Source organism: Dama dama, chromosome 30 (assembly GCF_033118175.1).
Source record: "Dama dama isolate Ldn47 chromosome 30, ASM3311817v1, whole genome shotgun sequence".
In the NCBI taxonomy this organism is placed as follows: domain Eukaryota; kingdom Metazoa; phylum Chordata; class Mammalia; order Artiodactyla; family Cervidae; genus Dama; species Dama dama.
In genome coordinates this window covers 66,246,607-66,259,065 of record NC_083710.1, presented here as the reverse complement: position 1 = coordinate 66,259,065, position 12,459 = coordinate 66,246,607, and positions in this window count along the sequence as shown.

Genomic DNA, 12,459 nt, shown 5'->3' with positions numbered 1-12,459 from the left:
ACACCAGATGAATGTGTTTCACACCAGGCTCTGGAGAAAACTCCTTTATATATATAGTAAGAAAAGTGTTGATGGAACACTTCTTATTTTTCTTCTCTATTCACATTGTATCTTTAGGTGATTTCACTACAGACCAAATATGGCCTGAGATACTATTCGTGTACTGGTGAGCTTGTACTTTTAGCCTGGATTTATATACTGAACTCTGGATTCACATATTCCACTTCCTGTTTGGTATTGTCTGTATGGAGGTCCAGTCGTCAACCTCAATTAAATATGACCACAACAAAGCAGTTATCTCCTACAGTCTGTCCCCATCTAGTTAAATGGCACTCCTATGCACAAATCACCCCGGGCCAAATACAGGTGATACACTCAATTCTTTTCCTCCAACTCAATATCCAATTCTTCAGTATGTTCCATTAGCACAATTTCTAAAATAATACATAAAAATCAATGTTTCATCACCATCCATCTTCCTTTACCCTTGATCCAAGGTCACACATTTTCTTGCCTAGATTACAATAGCAGTCCCTAAATAATTTCTTTATTACTATTTTTCTCTTTCTTTCTGTAGCTCTATCTATGTAATATTTTAAAAGTATTATTGGATCATATGTCACTTCTGCTTTAAAATCCAAGCTTGTCATTAACCTTAGAATAAAAATCACATTCTGACCATTGTCTACAACAGTATATATTATTCCCGCCTACCTATCTCTTCAGTTTATCCCTCTTCATGATACTCGTTTTTTTTGTTTGCTTGAAATGTCTCATTCTTTTCCTGGTCTTTATGCACAAGTAGCTGGTTTTCATCTCATTTCTCTGATTCTTGCTGTTCCTTCTACTTGGAACAACATTTTCCTGAACTTCACATGCCTGCCTCTTTTTCAGTCAGATGCAAAGCCTGCTGTCAATATCCTAGAGCTCTTTCCTGAAAATTTTAGCATGATTGGTATGCTCCTTAATACCAGTAGCTCTATGTCATGTTACATTAGTTTTACCTTCTATGTGGTCCTTTTTGATAACTACAGTTGCCGTAATCATTTATTCATTTGAGTGATTATTGCTCGCATGCCATTAGAACGTTAAGTTTTGGACAGCAGGTACTCTGTCATTTCTATACACTGCTGTACCTGCCTCCATAACAATGTTTGTTACATATCAGATACTCAGTGGTGACTGAAATCTCTAATGTGAGCTGCTCAGTGGAGTGGACAATGAAATTATTATTCCTCTAGACATGCAGACTATATTTTTCTATGTATAGTAGTAATGTTGTGTGCTTGTGTGAGTGTATACATGTGTTCTGAAAAAGTTTATGATGCTCCGAAGGTCAGTCATTCATTAGCCTCTTTTAATGAAATTTTCACATGAACGACTCCTTTCCAGAAAAGTGTATTTGGTAGTTCTTTCAACTTGTGTGGAATCCAATCTTGGCCTCAGGTGATATGGCAGAAGTGGACTTCTTCTTCAATGGAAGATAATCTGTAATCTAGATTATCTATCTGCTTTGTGCCTTATGATGTGACCTGGCTCGAAAACTAAAAATGTTATATGGACAGTCCTTCTAGATGATGCTCAAGAGAAATGACCTTGTCTTTTCTGCTATCAAGGAGGTGATCAGTTGCTAAGGGGATCAACAGAAAATAAATCAGAAAAATTTAGAATGAAACCTACAATATGGTGTGAAACTTCCGGCCTCAACAAATATAAAATAGAAAGCATATAAAATGATACACTATAACAAAAAAGTAGGATATTTCACTTTTAAATGGAAGAAAATACAGTTCTGAACAAAACATAAAGGTTGATTTTTCAGAAGGAATTCACAATGCTTTGTGAACCTGTGTATAAAGTCACTTTAGAAAAAAATCTAAATTATCATAGAAACATGAAGTAAACACCAATGTATCAAACTAATGCTTTATCAAATCTGGCTAGTACATGTTTTTCTTATTTATGTTGTATGTGTAGATCTCACATGTAAGATGCTTTGCAAGGAAAGTGATTCCATTAAATTCTACATGTAATCAAATTACGTTTTAAAGGATGAAATTTGATTATCTATTACTGGTCACACATTTTGTCAGCTTTATACAAATACATTTTGCTGGTTATTGGATGAATTATTAATTCATTTAATCTCCAAAGTAAATTAACTCTACCTCCCAAAGGGTATATCTCCAAATATACACTAAGACTTCAACGTATGAATTCTGGGAGGATGCAAACAGTCAGTCCATAACAATTCCTTTCCTGGGCACCATGGTGAGCAACCTCTCCAAATCCACAAGGATATCCCCTCTCCATTTCAGATGTGCCAACAGAATATATATTACATCACAAAATTAATATGCCACTTCTTAATGCATTGAAAAAATTATAATTCTATTATTTTATGTTAAAATCAGGCCTTAAAAGAACCAACAAATCTCTTGTGGCAGAAATTAAAAGCAGAGATTTCACTTTAAAATACCTTTATAAAATCCTTTATAATATGCCACAATTCATCACAGTGAAAAAGGGTGAGAATTCTCACAAACTGAAGGCTGGGATCACATTCCAGTTCCTTTCTACAACCTAAATCTCTCTTTATCCCCTTCTGATACCCAAGATAATCTAAAAAGAGTGCTGATGAAATGCATTAGGAAAAGCTTACAATATTTGGCCAAATGGAATTTTTTTTATCAACATATATTGCCATCTTATTAGGGAGATATTGATTTCTTCTTCATTTTCTTCCCTTTGTGGTTATAACCTCCAAAATAACATATTATTCTATTTTAAAAGTGCTTTCCAAAAATAATTGTTAATGCAGCAACCACTGATAAGACATGCAAAATAATTCAAAACTACAGGAGGGATAAGAACAGTTTTTCATGTCTTTACCACGAGTCCTGTGAGTAGTTTGTGTACATGTTCCTACAATCTCCAGAGATTTCATCCTGGTCTTCAATTTGTTGTAGATTATACAGGGTAATCATTTCCTCTGTGGTTTAAATCTTCCACAAGATGATAACTTTTACATTCATCTTGCAAGTCTGATTTTTCCATTCATTTCATACAAAATGTATGTTTAATTACCTAAATGTATCTTTCAAATGAAAGTTACTATACTCTCATTCTAAAAGGCCCAAATCCTATAAGAAATACAAGCATAAAAAAATCAGCAAATATAAAAAACTTTCTTCTTAACACAAAAATAGTAATACTATGTATGGGCTTGGTTCTCATAAACACTTCTCTGCTTAGCCCTAAATCCTCTCATGTTTAAAAAACGCTTATCCATTAAGGAAGGAATTTATTACCATCCCAGAGAATTGAAGGCACTTACTGTAAGACATTTAGGTTACATGTAGGAACTGGATTGGTCACTTTAAACCATAAGTTTCAGTGATTATGTGAATGATTCCATTACTTCAGGAAGTAGACAATCATTTAGCATATGTCATTGGATCTAAGTTACACTCATTTCTTAATCATCTGTCTAATTATGGAAATTTCTGCTCCCACTCTGCTGGAAAAATTGTTACATAAATGTCCTTCTACTAATTCTGAAAACTTTAAAACTTAATAGATTCCTTAGCTATATAGATTTAATAGAAAAACTTTTAAGCTTGATGAGTTCTTGCATCCTTTCATATTCTTTGGCTCATGGAACACTTAAAGAAAATTAAAATGATAGTCTATTGATTTTCAGAGGTATTGCATGATTTTATTTGACTTACTATTACAACAAATGTTGTTATTAAACTGATATCCTTTCTTGAAGCAGAGATATTATCCCAACTTATGTTTATAGTGTTAATTAATTTCTATTATTTAATTAATAAAACAAATGTGTCAGAAATACTAGTTGAATAAGAGGGCTCAAATAATCATGTTTTTCTTATACTAATCTCCTCTTAAAATACTTTATGTTGATTTACCCCTTAATTGATTGTTATGAACTCTTCATTGATCTAATGTATTTTAATTAAATAATAGCCATTGGCCATTACTTTTTCCCACCTTCTTTCATACTAGATAACTTGGTTCCTAAAGACAACAGCAGTTACTTGTTTGCTTTATGTGAGAAGGAAATAAAAGACAACAGTTCAGTATTGCTGTGAGTAATGATACCACTGAATAAAATTCAGTATTCTAACTGCATTTTCTTTGGTTCTTTGATGTACCTGACTATGTATGTATACAGCTAATTTATTTTTTCTAACATGTCTCATTAACCATCAGTTTGTGGGACTCTATGATTACTTATCTGACAGACCATTTAGTCAATCATTTTTTTCTTTCCATTTGACGGCATTGTTATTACAATACAGTGCTACAATGCAATGCAATACAATACAATACAGTGCTAAGTCCTAACTTGGCAGAGAATCAAAGACAAATGGTCTTTCTTGGTGATCATAAGCAGCAACTGGAGGGAAAAAAGGGCCCACCTTCTAGTCTATGGTGAGACAATGAGGGAATTTCAACATGTTAATTTCTAAAGTTCTGTATAACAATATCATTTTATAGCCATCTGGTTTATCTATATTATGACTTGTTACTGAGGTATACATATTTACATATGTAAGTTCTAATTAGATAAAGTTATATCTGTGCTCTAGACAGACAAATGATTTCTGTGCATTACTATTTAATATTTAGCAATGTATGGCATTATAAATGTCATGTTTTCAACTAAATTTTTATTTAATCAAATTCTACTTTGAGTTAAAGCTGTTTGTCTTACTCTTTTTTCTCCTTTTTAAGCTTTTCTTCCTTTTGTATAATCCCTTATCTATAATCCCTATTGAGTGTAATATATTATTCAGTGTTGTGGCAGTAATAACAAGATTTATATTATGTTAGCACATTTAATTTTCCTAATCATAATAGCTTATACAGTATCAATTTAAATCTTACTTTCATTGTGTAAATAAGAGGTTAAATTCATTTTCTAGTATTTTGATATCCTATATTATTATCTGAGAAAAACACATTGACACAGGTTTTGTGGTTTTGTATCAAATTTTTTTCTGACTTACAAGTAAAAATAATACTTCATTTTATACACTTATTTGTAGTATTTTCATTTTGTACATACAGACAATCTTAGTGTCAACTCTCAATTTCTAAGAGATGTTTTATTAATACAATCCATCACTTCATTGCCATGGTGTGTAAATTCTCCAAAATCTCACTGAGGATGCTTTAAGTAATCAGAGTATGTGAAAATATTATTTTAGTCCTCAATAATTATCATAAAAATAAGACATTCCATGTTTATTTTATCTAGAAATTTCAAGTCACAACTTTTTGTTTTTATTAACATATCTGATATTTTAGGCTTTTACAAAATCAAATTTATACATATCAGATTTACCAATACTAGCATACTTCTTTTTAATAAATTTTTGAAATCCAGTTTACCATGCATTTTCATTAAGCTGTAAATATTTAGGTTTGGGTAGAATTCCAGTACCTTTTATGAATTTAAATATATGGTTTATCAAGCTTTTAAAAACTCACATAGTTACACTAAAACTTCGACATCATCATCCACTTTAAAGTAAAACATTAAATTTACCAATTTGATTCTATGGCAATATTTTCACTAACTTTTGAAGCTTTAAAGGATGCCTATTAAGAAATACCCCATTTTGTAGTAAATGCCTCAGGAAAACAGCAAAATTCATTCTTGCTAAAAGAAGAAAGATTGGAGACTATTTGTTTAGCAAGAAGATTGGAGACTATTAGTTCAAATCCAACCACCTAGAACCAGGACTTTAATTAAGACCTTAATATTAAGGATATATCTTTTTTTCTATCCCATGGCCAGTGACTTGTTTTTATCTGCACATGTTTAAATTTCTCTCTCTCTAGGTGAACTAACAAAGTGCTCTTTAACTTGTTAAACCTGTTTTTCCACTGAAAATCCTCCTACATAGTCAAAATATTTTTCGAATAAAGTATTCTAATTGAATTCTTCATGTTTTGCCCAACTGATATGTTCTGTTAATATTTTTCTTGGAGGTAGTGAAGGAGGTGTTGTTTTAAGCCTCTCCCAGGATATTATCTTAGAAGAACTTGATGAGATGTTACAACCTCTCCTTGGTTTCTTTAAGGAAGGCAATTATGGACTTAGTCTTTCTTTTACAGTCCTCATCTTCCCACGGTATCTTGCTTCCATCTGGAATTCTATTTCTATCAGATATTCCAGGATATCATGAGCTGAGGATTCATCAGAGAAAGTAATCATTTGGGGTTGCTCAGGTGGTAAAGAATCCACCTGCAATGCAGGAGACACAGAAGCTTTGGGTTCCATCCCTGGGTTGGGAAGATCCCTGGAGGAGGAAATGGCAAGCCACTCCAATATTCTTGCCTGAAAAATCCCATGGACAGAAGAGCCTGATGGGCTACAGCCCATGGGGTCCCAAAGAGCTGGGCAGGACTGCTGTGCACACACAACACCCATGGTATGAAAAGGTGTTCGACTTCTGTAATTAAAGGAAAGTAAACTAAAACCACAGCGAGTCACCAATTTACATTTAGGAAATCAGATACTACCAAGGATCTGAGAAGTGGGTTGGTGGGAACTGAGAATACCAGACCACCTGACCTGCCTCTTGAGAAACCTGTATGCAGGTCAGGAAGCAACAGTTAGAACTGAACATGGAACAACAAGTTGGTTCCAAATCAGGAAAGGAGTACGTCAAGGCTGTATATTGTCACCCTGCTTATTTAACTTATATGCAGAGTACATCATGAGAAATGCTGGGCTGGAAGAGGCACAAGTTGGAATCAAGATTGCCAGGAGAAATATCTATAACCTTAGATATGCAGATGACACCACGTTTATGCAGAAAGTGAGGAGGAACTAAAGAGCCTCTTGATGAATGTGAAAGAGGAAAGTGAAAAAGTTGGCTTAAAGCTCAACATTCAGAAAACTAAGATCATGGCATCTGGTCCCATCACATCATGGCAAATAGGTGGGGAAACAGTGGAAACAGTGTCAGATTTTATATTTTTGGGCTCCAAAATCACTGCAGATGGTGATTGCAGCCATGAAATTAAAAGATGCTTATTCCTTGGAAGGTAAGTTATGACCAACCATGACAGCATATTAAAAAGAAGAGACATTACTTTGTCAACAAAGGTCTGTCTAGTCAAGGCTATGGTTTTTCCAGTAGTCATGAATGGATGTGACAGTTGGACTATAAAGAAAGTTGAGCACCGAAGAATTGATGCTTTTGAACTGTGGTGTTGGAGAAGACGCTTGAGAGTCCCTTGGACTGCAAGGAGATCCAACCAGTCCATCCTAAAGGAGATTAGTCCTGGGTGTTCATTCGAAGGACTGATGTTGAAGCTGAAACTCCAATACTTTGGCCACCTGACGCGAAGAGCTGACTCATTTGAAAAGACCCCGTACTGGGAGGAGAAGGGGATGACAGAGGATGAGATGGTTGGATGGCATCACTGACTCAATGGACATGAGTTTAGGTAGACTTCGGGAGTTGGTGATGGACAGGGAGCCCTGGCGTGCTGCGGTTCATGGGGTCGCAAAGAGTCGGACACGACTAAGGGACTGAACTGAAATGAACTGAGCTGGAAATTTAAATGGATACCGTTGCTTTGGAAATGTGTTGCATGTTCTTATATATTAGACTGTTTTCATACCTTATCCCATAGCAGTTCAACCCTTAGATGCATAGCTACATGGTACAACTGTTAAAATGAACAGCTACAAGCATGGCCTGATCCTATCCAGGAAGGAAGGTTTAAATTTTGCCACACAGCCAGCTCCTGTCATTAACACCAACATATAAGTTTGCTTTTGGAGCAGCAGCAAGTCTGGAGTTGACACTGAACACAAAATCAATGTTATATATGTCCAAATTTCCTGGTAAGTATAATCAGTGAGCTGCAGCAGAGTATAAATATGGGCCAATGTGAAATAGAGGGCCAGGAAGGAAGGCAAAGACTCAAGAGTTCGTCACACTTAGGTTTGGAAATGAAGATACCAAGGGTCAGGAATTCATTTTACAGCAATTAGACAGTAAGATGACATTCAACTTTATTAAAACATTTGAAGACCTAAACTTAGGTCCTCATAATGGCATGGGACACAAGAACCAAGAATGGAAAAGGAAAAGTGTCCTTTCATGCTAATAAACACTCCACTTATGTGTGGAAGGAGAGTAAAGAGATAGCACGGAGGCTGCTCTTGATAGCTGTTGACGTATAATGGAATGCTGCTCTGACTGAACACTGTCAATCTCTGTTACCCTACATTAACTGCTGCTTGCCGTCAGTATTTTAAAATTGTTTATTTACAGAGAACAAAATTAAGTTGTATTCTAAAAGTCAAAGTTGAGGATGAACTGTTTTACCAGGCAATCTATTTAACTATTAAATTGTAATACTCTGTATCCCAGAGATTGATGCCATATAATCACTGATGAAAGACTGAATGTCAAACTCCCTGATATCATAAATCAGCTTTTAGACTACAAGTCTCATTCAGATGTGCTTTTAATCTAAATTTAGTGACTGCGTTTAATAGTGTGTGAAGAAAAGCAAATACAAATCTATTTTCACAGAACCATATTATATTTTCTTTTGCACAATATGAAAATAATGTTTTTTGTTTATACTGAAGAATATGGTTTCTCTCAAACAAAATTAAAGCTAATAATGCAAAGCAAATTTATTCTCTTCATTCAACTAATGACCATAAAAAGAATATGCCTGGGAATTTTAGAAAAAGAAAGCAGTTTTAACTCCTTAATTTACAACATAGTATTTCTTTTATTCTCAGAATTGGATTAGCAGTTTCAATCCATATTCAAAAAATTTTTTAGAAATCACTAAAATAATAAGTATTCAAGAGTTTTAGCAGTAATACTAGATGGCCAAATGGCACTATATTAAAGTTTTGAGTGACTATAAACCATAATTCTAGTATTCTATTCATACTTAGTCAGACAATGGGAAACAAAAAGTCATAAATTTTTTTAGCTAAGTAAAAATTCATGTACCTAAAATATATATATATGTATATATATTACATATATGTAGAGAAAAGCTTTTCTATTATACTTGATAAAGGCTTGAGAAAGAACAGCAAACAAAAGAGACAGAAAAATTGGAAAATATAAACTAAATGAAATAGGAGCATTGAATATGAAATAGAAAATGTGAAATAAACTAGATAAAAGTAAAAGATCATTATATAGTCTAATTGCTTTTAAACATTGCTGCTCATAAGAATCACACCTGGAGATTTGGAGAAAAAATATCTGGGCATTTGTATGTTTGAAAAAAAATTCCAAGATAAGAAGGACTTTAGAAAGTGATTGCAGGGTTTTTTTCTATTAAATCATATTTTCAATGATACAGAATTCTATTATTTTCTGTTGACCAATCATGATACAATGGCATTAGAATGAATAATAGTTACATAATAACAATAGTAAAAGATGTTGATCAGTTTTCACAATCAATAACAAGACAAAAAATGAGAGATGATTACAATCACAAGGCATAATGGAAGCATGATTAACCTAACAATATAAACGAATCACACAGAGTTTGGGAGGTTAAGTAGTGTGATGTGGTAAGGGAAAGTGCATACATGCATATGTTTTCATTGCTCACAGCAATAATTCAGTCAATGCTGAATTAATTAAATCAAGAAATTAGGAAGGTACTTTCTAAAGAATTAAAAGTTTAGAGTTATAAAGACACTTACTAAAGGAATAAAAATATTAGCAAAACCCAGCAGAATGAAGAGGGGGAGGAATTTGTTTTAATAAAAATGAATATCATCAAGCTTGTCATCAATAACATAAAACTAAAAATAGCATTTATAAGCAAATCATGCAAGATTATATTACTAAAGCATAAGTGAGAAAAGGGAAAATATCCTCAGCTGTTCTATAAGACAATGGACAACTAGGGGCTTAAAGTGATGTTCATAAAATTTTACAATATAAGTAATGCTAGAAAGAAATTCAGTAGATAATTGTGGTAGCACTTGTGATGCTAGTCAAGATGAGTAACAGAACAGATATCTCTTCCTAACCAAAACAATTAAAAAGACTCTAAAGTATAGATGGAATTGTTCTCATACATTGGACAGCAGACAGTGTAAGACCCATGATACCTGAGGAAGGAAAACAGAAGATGAGCTGGAAGACTGCCATGGTTCACTTCCTCCTGGAGAGGAGTAAGCCTGGCTTCCTGCTAATTTAGGAGTTAGAATATGGTCTCTCCCTGAGTTGAGAGATTTGGGTGGGGGGGTAGCTCTAAGAGAAAACAAGATGGCAAGATTACTGTTGAGGACAGAGCTCCCCAGAAAAAACACTCTGATTATCTATAGGCATATTCCTCTTGAGTTTTCTGGTGGGCAATGATCAGTGAATGTATGTAAGGAAACTGGCCAAGGCTCAGGTATGAAAACCTTGAAAGAATTTAAGGTAATAAACCTGCACATTCATATGTGACCAAGAATAGTTTTTATTTTCAATAGCCAGAGCATAAAAATCCTTTCAATTCATTGTGTATAATACCAAGAAGGGCATTGCCTTGATGGTAGGGCAGACTTGGACCTAGATTAATGGCCTCTATTATACTGCCTAACAAAGCTTAAAAGCAAAACTCAAAAGGATGAAACTGTTCCCAAGTAATTTAGATGTGTTCCAGTACAACACTCAGGGATATTTAAAGGGATACAAAAGTATCTACCACTTCCAAGTTAAAAATCACAAGACTAAGTATCTATCAGAAATTATCAGGCATACAAAAAGCACAATTATATAATATGTATGGGGGGTTCCCAGGTGGCGCTATTGGTAAAGAATCCACCTCACCTTCCAACGCAGGAGAAGTAAGACACATGAGGTCAATCCCTGGGTCGGGAAGAAACAGTCCAACATGACTGAAGCAACTTAGCACCTACGCACCTCCCAAGTCTGATTTTTGCTCCAGATCTCCCCATGGGATCAAGCTGAGGCTCATTTTCACTTGAAATCATATCCTTGCTTAGTTTTCCTTTCCTGCACTTTTTCCTGATTTCCTCATTTTGCATGAGATCACTTCTCAAATAAATTGCTGGCTCAAGAACCCCCATCTCTGCTTCTAGGAAACCTACTCTAAGATAGTGAGTACCAGGAATTGTTCTAAGAAGTTCTAAAGATGGTATTCTGGAGAGGAATCATGGGCTGGCCAGATGGTTAAAAGCATTCTTTCACGGTGGGGAAATGGAGCATTAATAATCCAAAGCATGCTGTAGCAATGTAGTTGATTGTTGTTGTTGTTTAGTCACTCAGTCATATCCAACTCTTTGCCATCCCATGGACCATAGCCCCCCAGGTTCCTCTCTCCATAGATTTCCCAGGCAAGAATACCAGAGCGGATTGTCATTTTCTTCTCCAGGGGGTCTTCCCAACCCAGGGCTCGACACTGTGGTGGATTCCTTGCTGCTGAGCCACCAGGAAAGCCCGTATATATGTGTATATATCTTGTGCTGTGCTATGCTAAGACGTTTCAGTCATGTCTGACTCTGTGCGACCCTGTGGACTGCGGCCCCATGCTCCTCTGACAATGGGATTCTCCAGGAAAGCTAGTGGAGTGGATTGCCATCACCTCTTCCAGGGGATCTTCCAGACCAAGGGATCAAACCTGGGTCTCTTGAGTTGCAGGCAGATTCTTTACTATCTGAGCCACCAGGGAAGCCCTATATAATCTTATAAATTCAGATATTTGAATTCTAATTCATCTGAATTGTTCATATATATGTGAATTATATATTTATTGATATAGATAGCCTATAAACTATAAAACTTTGGAATATAAAAATTCATTATATAAGATGAAAAATACGTGGATGTGATTAATTGAGCATTAGATGGTACAGAAAAAGAGATTGGTAAACTTGAATACATAGCAGTAGAAACTATCCAAAATTAAATGCAGATTAAAAATTATAGAAAGAAAATAACCATGAAAAAAGATCAAATTCAAATGCTTTCAATGTATGTATAATTGAAGCCCCTAAAAGAAAGGAAGATAAGGGGAAAATATTATGAAAAAATAATGGTGAAACTTTTCACCAACCTGTGCTCTATAGAGGTCCATTATGAAGATGGACAGAGAGGCCTGGCGTGGTGCAGTCCATGGGGTGGCAGAGTTGGACACGACTGAGCAATTGAACTGAACTGAACTGTTGAAGAGTTACATGAGAACATTATATTTGTATTGAGCACATGAAACTCAAAGCTGTTGATTTAAACCTTGAATGGAGGCTAAATGTGAGGGGAGAGTTTTCTAGTCATGACCTTGCCACTTCTCAGTTTTATATTGCTTTGTTACTATTACACACATCAAAACCCCAAAGCAGTATATTAAACAACTATTTAATCACAAACCTCCTACTTCTTTTCCTCTTTATGCCTCTTTCCTTGGAGA